Here is a 20649-nt window from a genome sequence, read left to right as displayed (position 1 = left end):
AAGTAAAGTTCGATTTGGATCGAAAATTTCCCTCTACACTGAATTGTTGATAACGTCAGTCGTGTTTTAAAATTGTGAAAATCGACCTACAATAACGTTTTATTAAATTAAATGAGTTTTATAAATTATATTTGTATAGTTTATAAATCAGGAGTAAGGAGGGAATTGGTCAATAGTTGAGACCAAAAAAAAATTGGTCAACAATTTTAAAATATTAAATTTTGGTCTACAGTCTGAATTCCCGGTTTCGACCAAAATATCGGTCCAGGAATAATAAATTTAGATTTAACTGGAACCAATATTATTTCTGTTACTTTTACATATTCATTCTATGATTTCTAACTGTACACTGTACAGTGAATGACAATTAAAAAAAACACGATGTAGCTGTGAGATCCTGAATCTATTTAATTAATTATTGTATCCATGATGTATCTGTACAAATAAGTTTCAATTATTAGGTTATTGCTATCAATAAAAATCATGGAAATTGTTATTTTTTTTTGGCAAAGGAGAGCAACCATCAATTATCTAATGACCACAACGATAAGAAGGGGAAGACATTAAAAAAAATCTTATTTGCACAAAGGTACTTCATCTTCATAAAAGATAAAAATGTTTCTAGCAATCAGGGGTACCCCACTTTACGAGGGGTTTTCTCTTCCCTTTGAATTTAATTAATGAAAAATAACACCACAAGAAGAGTATTTTTAATTATCTCCACCCACAAAATTAAACAGGAAGGGGGTATCCGCAGGGGTTGGCTCGTGAGACTGCAGCACCCCACTTATCCAGAAAAAGTAATTTTTCAAAAAAAATTCAAAAAAATTAAATTTTTCAATTTTTTTTTTTTTTAAACGTATGTTATAGAAATACGTATGAATTTTGAAAAAAATTTATATTTGAAATTTTTTGTCTGCTGTAAATTTTTTGAATTTTTTTTTTCCAATAAATTAATATTTGAAATTTAAGTTTTGCATTTTTTTTTTCCAAAAATATAATTTTGTGTGAATGGATATGGATTTTTGATTTGTTTTAAAAAAAAATCTTTTTTTTTTTGTATTACAAAAATCAGTATATTTATATATTATGTATAATCCTGCGGACGCTCCTGACGGAGATTATGTGCCCCCCTCCCCCCTGTTTGTTAGTCACTAGGATTACGACAAAAATTACATGGTCAAACTTGGTACGAAGATAATTCTAGTATATGGTCATAATAAGAGGCAATGAACTTTTGAAAGGTTATGGTAATCAAAACGCAGAAAAGATATAATGTATCATAACTTTAGAATAAAAAGAGTTACAATTTGATTTTAGGCGGGGATTTTATGTATTACCATGTGCCCATATCTAGTGTATTAGGAGATTAGCTGTCACTCTAACGAAATATTAATCCGATTATAATCAAACAAAATTTTATGTTACTTTGCTGAGGAATAGAAAATATTATTATTATTATAAAATACTCGTTATACTCGTAAACTGGGAGTAGTACCTGGGTTTGCTAAGAGTTATTAGGCATAGCGAACATACAAATTTTTCTTTAGTAATATAAAAGATAATTCGCCAACAAATTTTTGGTATTCCTGACCGTTTTTCATGAACACACTCACACGTATCTCATACTCACTTAATACTAATTGTGAGTTACCACATTTATCCATATTTTGTAGATATACATATATAAGTTCGTAATGGACAAATAGACCATGTCCATCTACCCTGAAAATCCCGAAAGAAAATACTCTGTATGGATCGGAGGATCCATCATGGCTTCACTCTCTACCTTCCAACAGATGTGGATTTCCAAACAGGAATATGACGAATCTGGTCCTTCCATAGTACACAGAAAGTGCTTTTAAATTATTTATTTTGTTATTGTAACATTCCATTCAATAATATACTATTTTTGACCTTAAAAAAAAATTAAAACTCCCCCCTCGATCATCCCCCATTCCAAATGATATCCCCTTCCTTCGCTCCCCCTTATTTAAGTTGTGAAGATCCAAAGGGTCTTCAAATACTTTTTATTGTTCCTTTATAATAACATTCAGGGTATACGTCAATAAAAATGGTAGAATATATATACAGGGGGCGGGGATCAAATTGTCGCCTACTTTAAACCTTGATAACATGACGACGACATTATCAAATAAAAAACCGGTTATGAAATAGGAAAGCTATTCTCGTCAGCTGAGATACGTAGTTCAGTTAGCCTCATGCCGTCATCATATGAGGAGATAAAGAGCTATAAGTGGAACGAGGAGCTTTCGAGGTCCGCTGTAGTCATGGCATTGGTTAATAATGGTGGTGAAATCTCCAATTCAACGATTGCTTTAACCTTAAGAGTGAATTTACGGACTTTTCAGCGTATCCATAAGAAACTAGAGGACACCTGGGATGTTAATGCCACCATAAAGAGGGCACCCAAGGAGTAGGGCGCCGACAGAAAGGTCAGGGACACCGACTTTGTCGACAAGGTAAAGAAGATGGTTGAGGATGACCCACCAGGTCCATGAAGGCTGGAGACAGGGCCTGGGTGTGGCAACAGTACTCAGCACCCTGCCATGTGTCCAAAATCTCCATGCAGTGGTTAACCGAGAACTGTTATGACGTCATAACCAAGGATTTGTGGCCTCGTAACTCTCCCGACCTTAATCCTTTGGACTATTTTGTCTGGGGCTAACAGACATCCCCATAGCACCAAGGCTAGCCTGATGGAATCCATCAAGGAGGTATTCGGCAACATGGACAATGAGATGGTCAGAAGAGCCTGCGGCCGGTTCAGAGGCCGTTATTGATGCCAACGTTGATTATATCGAATAAAGGGCTACTCTATACCTATATGCTCGTCATAGTTTTGATTTTCAATAAAAAAGTTTAAAAATGTATATTTTGTGTTATTTTTTGTAGAAAAATATTTTGGTGACAATTTGATCCCTGCTTTTATATATATATAATAAATAGACTATGTATTTTTAAGGGCATTTCATGTTATAATCTTTAATCCTAAACAAATCTTCATTTATAAAAATTAAGAGAATGTGCTTCCAAAATTATTTTTTGTAAAAATAAGACCTGAATAATTTTTTCAATATGATTTAATAAATCAAAGAATAATTTAGATCTTCGAAAGTATTTTCTTCTTTTTTAACCCTACGTTAATTCATTGGGATATTGTTTAGACCTCATACCCTTTATTTTAAACTATTTTAAGTGACATGAGCTAACTCCATAATGCAATTGGAAAAAAAAAAAAATCGTATTACCATCGAGAGCGTAGAAAGAAGTTAAAAAAAAAGGATATCCGACTTGTTTGACGCCTATCTCAAGGTGGCAGAAATTGTCAAGATCGTCGGCTGCTGGGAGAGGCTTGTATTCAAGGTGAAGAAGCTGAAAGCGGATGACCTGAGCCTTGCACGGTGTCCTGGCAGCGGTAGTCTCTACAAAATTTGGTTTCGAGCATTTATAGACTCGGCGAAGGAGAAGATAGACATGAACCCGATGAAGAGCATGATAAAGATGAAAGGAAGGCTTGTACAACGTCTCAACCCAATTTGGAGTCCCTGAAGGCTGCAGTGGACAAGGAATACGAGGAACGGAACGAGAGCTTTGTGAGGAAGACGTTCTTGGCCTTCGGCTCCAGGATCACGGCCACACTGTCGGCCAAGGAAAGCCATTTTGAGAAATGATATAGCTAATGACATATCAATGAACTAGTAAAAATTTCAATTCTCCACCTCTCTTTTTTTCGAAAATATGGGCGAAATTGTACAGGGGAATCAATTACTGCAGAATTTGCTGCTGCACACTGTACATTCCGAGATTGATAAAAAGGCTTTGTATTCATTTGAATCTACATTTAGAGGCTTTTTATGATGAAATACATTTATTTTTTATATTTGTAAATATCTAAAAAAGAGTAACTGAGCTGTTTAAACATAATTATTCATTTATAATAAACTTCTAAAAATAGTTTCTTCTCAGAAATTGACAAGTATAATGATTTGTAAAATCAAAACATTCTGACCACCCATTATTTATTTTAAAATCTCTTATTTTAAATATGAATTTTAAAGGCGTTGTGGCATTGATCAATGAATTTAAAGATACTTAAGGTGTGTTGTCCTTGTCGGATTATGAGAAGAATTGATATTCGATATCGGACCACCAACCTAGTTTAAGACTTGAAGACTGGTCATATAAAATGTATGTATGCAAGTTTTTAACATTCTGTGCAATTTATGATTATGATTTTTTTAAAAGAATACATTAACAATTTGTTGTTTCTATGCATTTGATCACACTGTATGGTATATACTGTGTACAAGTTGCAATGTCTGTACGAGTTGCGACTTATATAAGGACATTGTAAAAGTTGCAATTTCGTCGTCTTAAAAAGTATTATTTAAATACAACATCGGTTAAACCCCTTTTTGTTCAATCCCTTGCGCCTAATGGCAAAATACTCGGACCACCAATTTGGAGAGGCATTTTTTTAGCTAAATTTGTATCCCCAAGCGTCTTTGCCTTAGACAGCATCAGGTGGTAGTCACTCGGTGACAGATTTGAACTTTAGGGTGGATGGAAAACAACTTCCCATCATAGATCCCGGAGAGTCTGGCACGTCATCAAAGATGTGTGCAGTCTGGTGGTGTCTCGATAAAATACGAGTTTCTTTTTCTATCCATCCTTCCGTAAATTGTTCGAAACGGTTGTACGTTGATATTCAGCTCCTGGACGATACTACGACTGATAAAATTACGATCTATCTCGATATTTTCCAAGATTTTATCAAGATTTTCGACAACAGGCCTACAAGTGCGTGGTGCATCATTCACTTCGACTATACAAAAACGAAATAATTCGGACCAATAATGTGTAACCTGAACTAAAAAGAATATCGGTCCTGTAAAAATTGTAAACTTTTTTGGGAGCTTTTTTGATGCGTTTTTCCTTTTCAGATACAAATAATGTCAAATATAGAGATTTTTTTTCGTTTGCAACCTTCATATTGGACTCATGATAACTCAGAACTGAAGCAGGCAAGGGCAATAATGTAAAAAAATTGCTTGTAGTATAAATTTGCATCATTACAGCACTATATCGTATGATCTAATATCAACAATAGTTTGCAAAGGAAATATTACATTAATTTACCCCCAGCTTATTAAAATAGACCTATTGATATAAGTAATTATACTACAGTATTGATTATTTTTGGACTAAGCCCCTCTTCTCCCGAATGATAAAAGCTAGGTATTCCCCTGCCAGTGCGTGTTACTTTTGTGTAAATTTTGCCAAATGATGATAAGAGCATCCTTCTATTTTTTAGAATAAGGTATGGAATTATCCATTAAATGAGTTGTACATCAGTATTATAATAGCCTTTTGGCAAACCAGTGAATGGAAAATCCTCGAGATAACACGTAATAATTAAAAAAAGATGTGTAAATGTTCGAAATTGTAGTCTGCAAGCAGGTTGGGTTAAGTAAAAGTGCCTATAAACCGTCCATTTTTGACAACTAAAAAGTCGGTTAAATACATTGGTATATTGAGCTAAGGAATTCTTTCTTCAATCTCTTAATTCAATACAAGAAAATAGAGTCCAACAAATAAAATAAATCTTGTAATCCTTAAATGTCTTACTTTATGAAGTAAAAAATCATAGACTATAAGCGTATTTTATTATGTCCTGATTTGACTTTACACTATAAAAATTCTCAGAATTGTTGAGAAAAAATATTACAATGATAGCCCAAGAGTACTTAAATTATAAATATCATTTGTTATGATTGAGTTGCTTGGGTAATTACCAAACAATTTGGGCCTTATTTTGTTTCTCTATCGAAGAAAGATTGCGTGATACAATTAAGGTAAGGATATGGTATAGCTTGAAGGATAAATACTTTATTATTAAAATATTCATCTAATTTTTTGGTTACAACTTATACATAACCATTACAAGAATGGATTTAGATCAAACAAATACTATACGTTTTTAGCAAAAAGGATTATATATATACCAATTATAAAAATCCATGTCCATCTGCGTTAGTCACTCTGTATTTTCACAAAAAATATACTTACAATTATTATTGACTCCGTATACCCAACTATTGATACAATGTGCGTACTAATGACAGTTGGTAATTTATGAAGGTACTTAGTCTTCTAACATATATTTGAAGAAAAAAACAAACAATTATGACTAATTTGATTCGAAATTGACGAAAAATTATTTATATTTCCTTACTATAAATAGTCTATTTTTTTTTCCATATTATGTACTTATTGATTTATGTCTTGTATATATATATATATATATTATAATTACAATAGTACATATATACCTTTAGTGGTATATAGAGACAATGATAATTGCAGGTAATTGCAGTATGTAGCCATATGTAAGCCTACTGCATAAAAGTATTGTAAATAATCCCATATAGAATATTCTACATGCAAATAACAGGAGATTATGCACATTACTTTTTTAGGAGTACTATATAAATGTATTAGAAATATAAATACTATATTTCTAATTTTTTTTTTGCCAGAAAAAGAGTATACATACATTATGACCGAAATTACACGGGCAGTATGAAAAGTTTCCGACCTATCAATTTTTATTTTTGAACATAGTCTCCTTGTAACACTATACACTTCTCCCGGTGATGCTCCCATCTCTGTAACCTGTCCGAATCGTACCCGGCATTTTTTATGCAAAATAATTGTTCACAAGACATTTTTTATTGGCTCCAAGTTGGTGTGACTTAGACGTGTAAAATTTTATCCTACAAGGCTTTATATGTCTGGTATGGTACGAATCTTTGACAAGATTACGTTCAGAAAGAATATTTTAATGACAGCCTAATACTCGATTACTCGATTTTCTCAACTTTTGTAAAAATACTCAAGATAGCTCACACAAACCACTATTACATAACAAGAGCGTGTCCAAAATGTCTGAAACTTTGCTGAGTAACTGTTACCAGATACTAGACAGATATGACTAGCCTTTATTTACGAGTGTTGCCATATTCAGAGCAAACTGGTAAACATAAAAATATTGGAGGAATGGGTTCAATGCCTTGTCTTTTCCAATTGAACATTGGTAAATTGAGAGTTTGATAACGACTATTTAAGACAGCAAAAGTCAAATTCTTAAGCTGGAGGGCCGCATTATAGTTATACATAACATAATGCTAGACAAAAGTATTTATTCGAAAAGAGCAAGTAACTCTCCTATTTCTGATACGAGTAATAATGATAGCTTTGACTTTGGTCAGAATCATTTATCCATTCCCCAAAATTACTTGTGATCAGGAGACATAGTATTTGTGAGCGAATGTGACTACTTACAGTGCAATTGATGGCACACAACGTCAAGAGAGGCCTTCAGGGCTTCAACGTTCGGGTGACAGATACTACAGATCCCCCTCTCGATATGCAGCCAGAAAGAAAAGTCGAGGGGATGGACATTCGGACAGGATGATAACCACATTATCTTGTCCCAGAAAGCGATGTTGTTATCTAAGCAGGTATGAGTAATTTTGGAAGTATGAGAGAGGGCACTGCGTCTGGTAGAATGACGAGGTTGCCGCCAAGGAAATTTGCCTTGACCCAAGGCAGCAGGTTGGCTTGAAAACGTCGATGTAAATGGCTCCCTCCAGCCTTTAACACTTGGAGAACTACATCAGGAGTGTCCATGAGGACATTAGCATTAATGATGGGCATTATTCCAGAGCCCTCCTTCTTTTCTATGGTGCCGTTGCCGTTGGGCCTCTTTAAAACAGTGCAGATGGTTTTACGAGCCATTTACGTCGGCCAAGCCACCTCTTTTAAGTGTGACACACACGAATTAATTCCCAGAGTCTTGAATCTTGCTGCTGACATTTCTCGTCCGATTTAAAACATCAGGCGCTTGAGATACAAGGATACCTATACCATTATATGCAATTTTAATTTCCTCAGATAGAACCTCTCCAATCAATATAATATAAGGTTGTAAGGTTCAAGTTTCCACCCACTTTGTATGTATTGCATAATATTTGATAAATAGTTACTAACCTCCCCATAACTTTGTAAAGGTCTTTGAATGGAGATACAAAACTTTTTATACGAATATTTATTAGAGATTAGAAGTTAATATTTCAATAATTTTGGAGTCATTTTCCTCACAGTTTGACCAAATTACTTCTGAAGATGTCAGAAGTAAATAAATATACTTGTATGCTACCGCGTATGACGCGTATATATTTTGATTTGTTTCATGATTTTTACTACTGAAATATCGGCTTCTCATACCAAGTACCTAATAAATTATTATCAAATACACTTGTAGAATTAATTTCAAACCAAAGAACAAACAAACAAACACTGTTATGCCTATATCTCATTTTGGACTACAAAAACTGTCTTTTAAATTCTTAAAAATAAGACATTTTATAATATATTTAATATTGAAACTGGCAGCTTATTTAGTATAACATCTTGACTGCTCAGCTGTTCTTCTCCCCGACATTATTCATTTTGTCAGAGCTACCATGGTATTTTATGGCATTCGGCATATTTTGTCTAGCCTACTGGCAGATAATATTATTACCAACATAATTTGTGGCTTCAACAATGATTGAAGTACCTTCAATTGTATATATTGTTAAAAGATAATATCATTTATGTATACTTGAAAGCCTCGACATTGATGTATTTCACGTTCATTCAAGGAAGATTGACTTGTTCCAAACAAAAATCAAAATCTTTGAAGAAAAACAACAAATACTTGAAGGATGAAAATATTTCTTGTCGTTATTTCAATCGTTAAGGTGATTGATTAAATAGTTGATGTATTGTGTTGTATTTTTCTGTCTTCCTTTCTTTTCTTGGAACCATCATCACTCTAATTTGTATACATATTTGTTCAAACCATAAGGTTACACAATATTCTACATAGTGGGGGACCAAAACTCAAAATTCGATAGAATTATAATTTATTACACTTTATTTTTAATTACAGGGCGTTTGAAACAACACCTGAAACAAAGGTATTTACCCCATGCCTCTAAGTGTAAAAATGTTTAGCTAATAAGAATAAAGGCAACACGTGTGCGATATCCTCAGTGAGGTATGAGTGTCAAGAAAACCACCATTTGAACTGCCTACAATATCAAGTAATCGAGACCTAATTTATACTAATCCAAAATCTGTTTCCACCATGAGTTGAGGCTTAGTATGGGTAAAAATGTCCAGCAATATTTTTTTCCTGCAGCAAAAATTCGAAGGGCTACTTCCGGTTAGTTCTAAAACTTCTCCAAAAAGGATGTTACATCCACAATAATTTTTTTTTGTGAGGTAATAAAAGTGTAATAAACATTTTTTATTTTATAAAAAAATCACTTTGTTAATTAAAAAACGAAGTTTTTCACTACACTTGTGGACCTTATCAAAGAAATAAGGTCTAGAGTAATATAAAGCGGGTTGCAATTCTTCGTCCTTTGTTTACTTATTTTCAAAAAATAAAAGTAAACTAGACTATGTACAATACACATATAAGAACCTTTGTAATATAAGTTATATTCTTATTCTAAGCTTTAAATAATAAACAAAAAAATATAAGAGAATATTATTTTTGATGTGTATAAAAATATCGTAAAAGGATGGCAAGAGTAATATTGATAATTAGATATCACTATCTAAAGCTATAAAATCTGACTTTTGAAAGTTCTAAGATATTTTTGATCTTGAATTATAAATTGTTAATAATCTATGATGTCCTGTTCTTTCAACTGTTGTTATTTTCGCTTCTTTAGTAGTTGATGCGACACCTGTTTCCACATTTTGGGAATAGCACGGAATGTCTGGTAAATGTTAAAGTTATCCTTCAATGCACTTCTGAAATTCTTCTGTTTTAATATCAAAAGTTAAAGGAGGTTCCGTTAAAAAAAACTATTTGGAATCGATGATAAATCAATTAACTCCAATTAACTTTTTGCATTGAAGTTTAAGTAATTAGTTGGGCCAATATATTGCCTAACTCATCCAGTTGTTCTTTTTTCCCTGTCTTACATGAATATATTGACTGCTGTCCTATTGGTATTTTTGTCCGAGTCACCGCCTAAAAGTATAGCTTCTACCGAATCTATACTTATGCCCTATGTTCTCCGAAGTACTCAGTTATTAATAATGACACTGGTAAGCCAAAACAACAGTGCAGACAATACTATTACTTTCTTTGCAATATAAAGTTTATACTTCTTCATAGTAAATTAAACTATTTTTATATAGCAAAAAAATGAATATAAATAGGACAAAGTTTGATATTTAGGAGTTTTATTTGTGAAAATTTAGAAACTATTGGCTTGTTTAGCAAATATCAAATTGAGTTTGTTGTTGATACCTGGACATTGGTTTCTTAGGCACCCTAAACGGGCATTGGTGTAAAATGTTTATTGCCTAAAAAATCATTGCAATTTTACTTTTAAAGAAAGTTACAGTATTGTTCGGAGGGTTGTTTAGTCTTACCAGTGTCATTATTAATTACTGAGTAATTAAAAAATTAAAAGGTCACGTTTTTAATCGATAATTTTATATTTAGTACAACCATTTCAATTATTAATTAGTTCATGATTTAAAAAATTATAATTTTACACATATTTGCATTATTTATTATTATTTTCTATTTTCGTTATCATTTCTTTATTATCAAGTTTACTATAATTTATATTAGTTTATATTAATTTCAATCAAGTTTTTGACATGTTCCTGTAAATTTAAAGGAATGAATCTGCTCCATTTCTAATTTGACCTTCTAAAAAGTAATTAATGAAAAAAATATATTTATTTATATTGAGACTTTCAATCGAGAAACAGGTTCCATGGTATAAAGGTTAGCACTCAGGACTTTGAGTCCCCCATCCGAACTCATATCTAAGTGAAACCTTTGATTTTTGATGAGTCTTTGTCAATTATAACATTATACTCATTTAAAAATTGGTAACTGAAGCTTTATTTGTTCTTACTTTGTATTGTTTTAATTTGTGAGGCACTGATTGAGTTAGAGAACTGTGGTTATGTTTATTTTTTCTGGTATTTTGAAAAAGAAAGTTCTTTTTGGAAAGCATGAGTTCCGTTCTTATAAGTTCAAAGAATATGACAATAAAATATCGCACTATTTTTGTAAGTGCAACCTGAACAGTGTTCTTTAATGCCCAAAGATGTTAACATTATATTTTTATTCTTGAAGAAAGAACAAATAAATATTAAGTAGCCACTTGGTCCTGAAAAACGAAGAGTAACAATGATGATTTGTTGGAGAGTTTAAGTGTGGGTCCTTGTAGGACTCGAAAAATAATTGAAGATCAGTATATTTCCTATATAATTGCTGTATACAGAATTGGATTTGTCCTCATTTCCGTCATTTCATAGGTTTTTGCAGCTAATCTCAAGACTTTATTTGACAGCTAAGCTGCTACCTTGCCAAATATTCTTCAAATTGTCAGGGTGACCAAGTTTCTTTTTGGTTTCTTTTTTTTTAGCATAAAAAAATTATAATATTTGGTTCTACACCCATCATAATCTGTGAACAAAAGTTCTTAATTTTATGTTTTACCAGATTTATTTCTAAAGTTATATTCCTTTGGAAAAGACTTTTGAAATGTTTCTAGTTCTGTAGAAGGACGTTTTGTAGAAACTAAAAAAGAGATTTAAAAAACAAACATATATAAAAGTTACTCCGATTTTGTCAAATCGTAGTTTCCTTTTTTTTACATCTGTATATTTACATGAATGTGTGCGCTCAAATTTCTGATTTGACCTTCTATTCAGAACTTATTTAAATAATATTATCTTTATATATTACTCACAATAACAAAGGCCCCATGGTGTAATGGTTAGCACTCAGGACTTTGAATCCTGCGATCCGAGTTCAAATCTCGGTGGGACCTAAAGTTTTTGGTTAATGTTGGTTTAGGCGTGGTTTTGTAATTGATAAAATTTTGTTCATTCAAAATATGGAAGGGAGACTACATCTCTTGAGAAAATTTAAAAATATATCTTTTAGGGAAATCAACAAATAACTACTATATATTCCTGTTATAATAATATTTTTTTGCACTCTTCATACTGTTATTGCCCACCTTGTGGTTGAATTTGATATTCTTCTTAGAAAAATAAGGCCTTCCTTACAGGAAACAAATGAGCTCCGTCATACGCCATTGATGAGCAATGATTTTTATTTTCCTGATTTTATTTGCAGGAATATTATGAAAATTTTATTGTTTTTGAGCAGTAGCGTCGCTAGTCCCTTGGGGAGGGGGGGGGGTGAGCCCCCAAATAGTTTTGGAAACTCCCTTCTTATCTTTTTTAATAAATTTGTTTCTGTGTTATAACATATGAAGCTCAAAACGGTTAGACAGATCAATGTAACAAGTAGACAAATAAAATAACCAAGCATGTTCTTTTGATGTTTTTTGTGTCTCCAAGGTCATAAACCGCCTGTTTTTCAATAAATTAAAACTTCCTTATACTCCTTCTTTTTAAATCTTACTCCTTTTTCCCTTCTCTCTTCTACCACCGTCTTTTTTCACATCCCTCTCTCTTTATCCTTTCTTCTACCTTCATTCTTTGTTTCCACTCCCTTCTATTCAGCTCTGTTAGTATAGATATAAAATAAACTCATTTCCATGAGTAATTATAAAACGGTGTGGATAATTTTTAGTACTAATCCTCCCTATCAATGAAAGCTTTTATTTTGTAGAAACAAAGAAATAACTTTTCAAAATGTAATAAGTATTTACAAGCATATGTAAGTTAGTGAAGTTCTGTAAAATCGGAGTTTAATTTTTCAAAAGTATGAAATATTAAAAAGATTCTATGTCGGTGAAGGAGTGCTCTTGATTTACTTATTTGACCTTCTAGAAGGTCAATTTAAAAAAATAAATATGTCCAAAGGTAACAAATAGGTCATCATCTTCTTCCTAATTTTTATTTTAGCGTTTGTACTAGGGTGTCCCAGAGTGTTACAAGAGTGATCTGTTAGTTTGATTTTTTGTTGTATATAGGTGAAAAATCTATGTTTTTCGCCCGCTGATGTAGAAGCTAAAATGAAATTTATTTATAACTATAAGCTATTTCCAAAAAGATTGTGGTTACTATATTAATTGCAAAGATGTAAGGGGGTACTCCCAATGGCCCCAGTAGGGGCGTAGACCCTTCCTTATTAATTACATATTGATAAATGGAATAAATAAATAATTTATCAATGACAGTATTCATACTTGATAAAATGTTAGTAAAAACGGAAACAAAATTATAGTAAAATTTGATTATATGACTATTTATAAGAAAAAGTTCTTTTTCAGAGTATGGAAATTTAAAAAATACTTTTTGAGAGTGATGAGTATGCTCTTGCATTAGAAAAGCATAGCTAAAATCGAATTTGATGTTAACACCCCTTTCAATTTTTTATTCTTGAGGAACAAAAGACTCTTTTCGTTTCTTTACGTCATCACTGGTATAAATTCTTTAAAAAAAATATATATATATATTTCTATTGAAATCAGGTAGTTTTATATTAGGGAAGAAGAAAAAAACTGACATAATAAGTGGTACTCTATACAATAACCTCATCTAACTGTACAACGTATATAAATAAGTATCCTTCAATTATCTATCAAATACCTACTTTTTCAAATAAAAAAAAGAGGGAACTAGGCGGTAAAATATGAAATTTTGAAAGAATGGTATTTTAATGATATATGTTTACGTGATGAATTTAGATACTATGAAAGTACATACATACCAAATTGAATAAGATAATTTCACCCTTTGAATATTAAGAAAATGAAGATTTCTTTTTGATATATTATACTGCCTGTCAGCAAGTTATCATTTAAATATATTTTTATATACAGTGTGTTTAGAAAAAATGTATAATGTACCTCACTACTAAAATCAGAGAGTTCTAAACAACCGTAAGACCTATTAGGCCATCTCATATTTCATTTACAAGAAATAAAATAGATCTTTCAATTGATGTGACATTAATTGGGATCATACCTCTGGTTGGTCCTTGAGATCAGGATAATAGACAATTTATGATAAGGTTGCATTGAGTATAAATTTAAAAACTTGCTCACAAAAAATTAGACATTTCTTAAGAAGCTGTCAGGTACTACTAAAGTAAGTGCACAATTCTAAGGTCTTTTTTCTTTCAATCATTTCAAATACAATCAATGAAAGGTTGCGTTAAATATAACTATTAAGGTACTTATTGAACGTGTTGGAGCTATCTTGGCCAATAGCCACAAAGTCAAGGATATTTGTATGGGTGTAAACGTGGGTAAGACCTTTGTGTACAAGGGTATTAAATTTGTGGAGTTAGGAGAAGAACTCAGTCGTAACTCTCTGTTCATCTGACATAAATTGTGGTTTAAACGTATTAAGGATACTTAACTTTTCGGGTCCTAGTGTCATCGAGGTTAAACCTCAAAGGCAAATAATGGTGCAAGCAGTATTATCGAACAGCTTTCCTCTCGACAAAAGTTTCTGCCAGTTAGATATTTTATATATGGTCAATTGAAATTCGAATCTGTAACAATTACCAAGTCAAATTCATCCTGATTTCAAGGGCCAATCATGGGTCTGATCCCACGTTATCTGATCTCAGTTGAAAGATCTATATATGTTCTTTTAAATCGAGTATGAATTTGAGGAAAAGTAGAAAAAAAAGTAAGCCTGTTACAGCTCTCTTGACCAATGGTCATACAGTCAAGACAAGGCTGAAGACGTGGGTACGGCCCATGTGTAAGAGGTGAGGGAACTTGTTGTGTCAGGAAGATTACTCAGTCGCAAGCCTGGATCTGGCTAACAGTCAACTTTTATAAATTTGTTTCAAAAATGAAAAAAAATAATTTTATCCTATAATCTTTGTGGTCCAGCCCCACGGACCAAGAAAATATGCAATTCTAAGAATTGGACAGCTTTTCCTATAAAATTATTTTTCAGCTGGACAGATTTTAGTAATTGGTAGCATTCAATTGAATTTTAAATCTATTAATAATTCAAAATCAAATTAATCCTAATCACAAGGCCCCGCCAGAAGTCTAATTCATAGTATTGTGACATCATTTGAATGGCTATTTAAGTTTTTTTAAATGAAGTATAAACTGGTCTTATATATATTAGAGGGTTTAATATATGTGCAATTTTTGTGAACAGGTAAATATTCCCCATTGTTTAAACACACTGTAAATATGTTTGTTCATATATAAATATATACTTTTTTACAAATTCCTTCATTCATTAAAGTTCCTTTATTATAACATTCGTGGACTATAGGTATGTGTGAACTTGCTCGTTTTATCGCCAACTTAAATATATTTTCAACCCACTAATACATGTTAATTATTGTATGACGAAAGTTACATGAACGTGGCAGCCCCATATATTTATTTTTTGTATTCTTTGATCAAATACCTTTTTGATAAATCTACCTAGGTACAGGTGTTATTACAAATAGTTGTATTTGGATACTTATGCATTTAAAACGGTATTATACTCAATTATTATTTGGAATTGGGGATTGCAAATTCACTACATTATCCAAATATGGAACTGATGATGACGTTTCCTTCAAATTAATTAACCTTCTTAAAACAAACGAAATGTAATTCATTAAAAACTGTTTTGCTAAAAAAAAAAAACCTAAAAATATCTTCAAATTTTTGAACTAGCCCTTATCACCCAAAACCAAATACCTGGAGATACCATGTAAATTCATGTAAAATAACTTTTTATGGGCTTTGTTGGTTCTTAATATCGGATTTCAAAAAGGTTCTATTTACCTAACACCCTCTAGAAGTTTTAACCATTTTAACTAATGTTTTAATAAGTAAATAAAGTGTATTATGAATCAAATTATTTATACAAATTTTAAAGTATATTTTAGTTATAAAAATAGTTTGTCATTTTGTTTAATACAGATATGACCATTCCAAAAAAATATCCATGCCGAATTTTACTAAAAATTCCCGTCCGATTTAGACATTATTTTTAACACTTCTAACTATATTTATCCTGTTTTAAAGCTTATTATGTTTTTACTTACCAAAAAGGACCACTGGTTAGAGCGTAATCAGTAGATTTGAGGGGGTTGGAATGAAAAAACTACTTTTAAAAATTAGAAAAGGAAAAAAAACCCGATTATTGCGTATACTCTTCTTCTTTTTTATTCATTATTTGATCGGCCCTTAACCTCTCCGAAGGAAATATGCATTATTTCCAATCATGTAAATCCAATGTGTTTTTTAGCGGGCCCGTTAATATCTAATTGGTAGCTCATAAAAAAGGAATTTTCTTTTACTTTTCAGTTTTTATTATTATTTAATTCCTGAGTAGTGAATATCCCTTCCTAAATAAATTCTGTTATATTCAAGACCTATTTGAACGTTCGTATGTGCTCATAAAAGACGGATCAAATCCTTGAGGATTTGTTGTGGAGATATTATGACAAGTCCTTGTTGGACTCAAAGTAGAATTGGGGATCGATATCGGAGTAATTCTAGCAAATGTACTTGAGTTATGTCCTTTTTTCCTTCCTCACTTGTCACAGCTGATTGTATCTGATCCAATGAGTCTTATTCGTTCTCTCCTCCAAACTTTTCTTCTTCTAATTGTTAGGGTTATCATGTTGATTTTTTTTTTTTTAAACTAGCCCATTCCCCACTGGATTTTGACCTTTAATGATCGTCTATCTTTGATATAAATTGTTTTAAAGATGCATATCATTATAATATTTTCTCTGCACTAATGATCTTTTAAATGTAGAAGTTTCTCCTCTTTATAGCAGTAATTCATTTCCCCCCCCCCCATATCATTTAAAAGGCAGCTGATATCAAAAAGTGTCTTAATTCAAGTATAACAAATTTTCGCTTCCAACTTTTCCTCGCACTTTTTTTAATTATTACAAACTACAGAACTCTAGAAACAAGTTTTAATCTCAATAAAACTGTATAAGAAATACAAAATGCGTGAGATGTCTTCCGAATACGAACAGTCTCCATACGGGGGAAATACCCTGAAGAATGCAAATAACTCCATAGATAATTATGTTTGAGCTCAATTTAATATTAACAGATCCAGTGTGATATTAGAAGTATAAATTGGTGCGGTTTGTTCAAATAGGGTAATTTGAACCATATTTATTCCGGGAAAAAACAATATTTATGAGACCAAAATGTTTTGGGAGTGTATCATCAAGGCCTTTGTGAGATTCAGAGCCAGGTCAGAATCTGCAGTTGAGACTAAGGTGGTTAATTTGAGTGATATATATCATATGTATGAGCAAACAATTTGTTCCTTGCTGAATTAATTTTGGGAAAATATTAGTACATCATCTTTAAATTTTTTCCGGATATAAAATCCCCACCTTGTATTTGATGGTGTCCATATAAGTTTTTTTAATTAAATAAAAGTTTTAAAATATAGATAAAGTTCTATAGTATTTTAATTCAACCCAGGAATTTGAATCATAAGCCTATAATGGACTCATACAAGTCTTTGAAAAAAAGAGCTGAAGATAAAAAAATTAATTGGGATTTTTCTTTGTTTTTGGTTAATAATATTTTTATGTTGCTCAGAAATTCGCTCAAATAGTGTAAAATACTTTTAATTTGAAACAAACGATGCAGTGCTTATGATGATGCAAAATATCAACTGAAGAAACTCAAACAATCCCTTCTAAAGCCATAAATAATTCATAAAGGTCTATTCCCTCATAAATCTTTTTTTGTTTTTTATGAGATTTCTGCTTACTTTAATACTATAAAACGTGGAAAAAACATTTTCCACGCAGAGTTATTTGACCAAACTAATAATAAAACAAAAACGTTCATAAATTATTTTCTAAATGATTTTGCTTCAAGGCATATTTGCTCCTTTAATTCCATTTGGTCTAATAGGTATATAACAATCATGATAACTTGTCTCATTAAAGGATTCAAAAGGATGTTTATAGGATAATTGTTATGTGGTTAATGTTGATTTATTATCGTCGTTTATATTAAGGTTTTGAGGGCCACATGTTGTTGTGTACATTGTGTGGGGACTCTACTTTTCAAGGTTACAAATCAAGGCTTTTACTATACATAAATATGTAATGTAAAGCACATCTGTTTTTTCAGAGTATGAATGCTTTTTAGATAAAGCTAACTTGATGATATGTCAATAATGATCATTGAGAAAAAAATATAGATTATAATCATTTATGATATTATTTTTTTGTACTACCTACAGGCTTATAACTTAAGTCCTGTATAAAACTAATATTGCGCTGTATATGAAATTAAAATGTGTATGGTTTTTATGTGACCTTTTAAATATCTATCTATAAAAAAAATTGAAAAGTTGTCATTTCATGGTCAAAAATTTAAATGAAAAATGGAAGGCATTATCATAAATTTATACCAGAAAGGAAAGACAAATTCTGAAATCGACACATCAATTAATTATTTGGAAATAAACCATGTCTTTTTTGTTTCGAGAACAATTAAACATCATTAAATATAGGGGAAAGTGGTGATCTATGTCGATTAGTACAACCAAAAAGTACAAAAAAAATCTTCCAAAGGGATCAAGGCCTTTCTGGGAGTCAACTCGAAGAAATAGGAGAAATGATTTTGTATTCTTTTTTTTTTTTTTTTTATGTTTCCATATAGCCTCATTAAAATTGTATTTTTACATTCGTCATATTGTTTTTTCTGTTCAATGTTTAGTCTTTCAACGTTATATCCAAGACAAATTGGTAAATGAATCAGAAAATTGTATCAATATGTTATCATGTAAGCATTGTTTTGATTGCCAAATAAAAAATAGTTTTAAATAAAATCCATTGAAAAAAATGTATTTCTCATTACAACACCTTATATAAAAGTGACTAATTAATTTCAAAATGGAGCAATTGTTAAAAATATTTTTGCATTTCCTTGCCGGAAATGATCTACTTCCTAGAATGCATATGTTTTTGAGAGTCTATTGATTTGCACTAGTCTACAAAGTATATATCTTCACTTTTTATTACCTTATTTCTGAGTGACACTTTATTGTAGTGCTAATTGAACTGTTTTGAATAAATTCGGGATTACTAGAAGTTGAAATATTTACCCTTGTGACAAAAATAAAGTTTGTAGAAAACATGACAATGCACAAAATTATTCCATGATTGGAAACAATCAAGAAAGGGCGATGGTATGATCGTATAAAAGTCAACCATGGTAGTAATTACAAGAAGTCGTTTATACTTAATTATGATGAATTGTGTTGTTTTTCTATGTGATAGATGACCCTAAAATGGTTTTTGAATCACCCTGATGTACTTAAAAACTTTTTTTCTGCTCATTAATTATCATCAGTAGCTGATAAGTTCATTTGATAACATTCATGCGTTAAAAAAATAAGAAATTTTTATAAAATTTATCAGCCACTACTACATAATAATAAGTGTAGAAAAAAGACATTCATTATATTTAATGGATTTTTTTAAAATATCTATTTTTTTAATCTCCTCAGCAATCAAAATATTTCTTGCATAACGACTGAACTAGACGATTTTCATTATTTTATTCACGCTATTCACATTTTCAGTGGCCTGGCATGAGTTACCTGGTCTGAAGAAAAGTCGTGAACCACGGCTTATTTTCTCTTTGCTGTTGGTTATCTTTGACAATTTTTCAAAAAATACAGTGTCAAAAAGTCAATTTTTTTTTTGTACGAAATCTCTTCTTTCTGAGGCTATCTACATGGTACATTGTTTCCCATCCATTAAGCCTATAAAATACGGTAACTCTCCTATTAAGAGAGATAAATAAATTCCTACTATGCCACTAAATGTAAGAGTTGCCAAAGTCTCTCAACTCAAGGTCTGACCAATACTGAGGATGTATATATTTTTTTAGTGTTTTGCTTTGCAGTACCTCCTACTAGTAATGTTGAATTATACGATTTCCAGCTAGATTTAGCCAAACTTGGCAACATCTAGGTGATTTTTCTTTTCACTTAGTAGCTTGACTTTTGTAAAAATAGTAAGAATACTTTGTCAATGAAGATCACGGCTGCTGTATGGAAGTCAAAGATGGTTGAGAAGAGCCCATTCATGACTCAAAAGGATAAACAATTCCGTTTATGGAGTTTAATCTGAGTGTCCTATACGACCACAAATATCATGGGGGCGGATGATCTTTTCTGATGACAAATTTACGAAATATAAAGTTGCTTAACGAATAAATAGTCTGTAATTTCAGTAATTGAAATATATAGTAGTTTTTGTTCAAAAAATAATAATTTATACTTTAGACATTTTAAGGATTGTGGTCTTTTCTTTATTCATTGTTTTTAAAATGAGTAGCTATATATGAAAGGTTGGGAAGCACTGATATAGCGTAAACTGATCACACTTATGCAAATAAAGCAATCTATTGGAAAATAATGGATTTAGTTTTTACTACATCTAATATGTTGATGAAGAGGTGGGTAGCTTATGAATGTAGACACGTAACATCGTCTTAGTTTTTATTATATCATAATTATTTTGAGGAATGTTGAAACAGGTGTTTAGAAAGATTGAATGAAATTCGTGGGCATAGATATTTC

At 31.4% G+C, this 20649-nt stretch overlaps 1 non-coding gene across 1 annotated transcript; it reads left to right on the top strand.

Annotated features, from left to right (window-relative positions):
• The first annotated feature begins 11876 nt into the window (after positions 1 to 11876).
• On the top strand, positions 11877 to 11948 carry TRNAQ-UUG (transfer RNA glutamine (anticodon UUG)). Its single transcript has one exon. It is a non-coding gene; the product is annotated as a tRNA-Gln (tRNA).
• The last annotated feature ends 8701 nt before the right edge of the window (positions 11949 to 20649 follow it).

This window comes from Lepeophtheirus salmonis, chromosome 11 (genome assembly GCF_016086655.4).
Source record: "Lepeophtheirus salmonis chromosome 11, UVic_Lsal_1.4, whole genome shotgun sequence".
Classification (NCBI taxonomy): domain Eukaryota; kingdom Metazoa; phylum Arthropoda; class Copepoda; order Siphonostomatoida; family Caligidae; genus Lepeophtheirus; species Lepeophtheirus salmonis.
The sequence above is the reverse complement of the archived record's forward strand: the minus strand, read 5'-3'. Positions and strand labels throughout refer to the sequence as shown.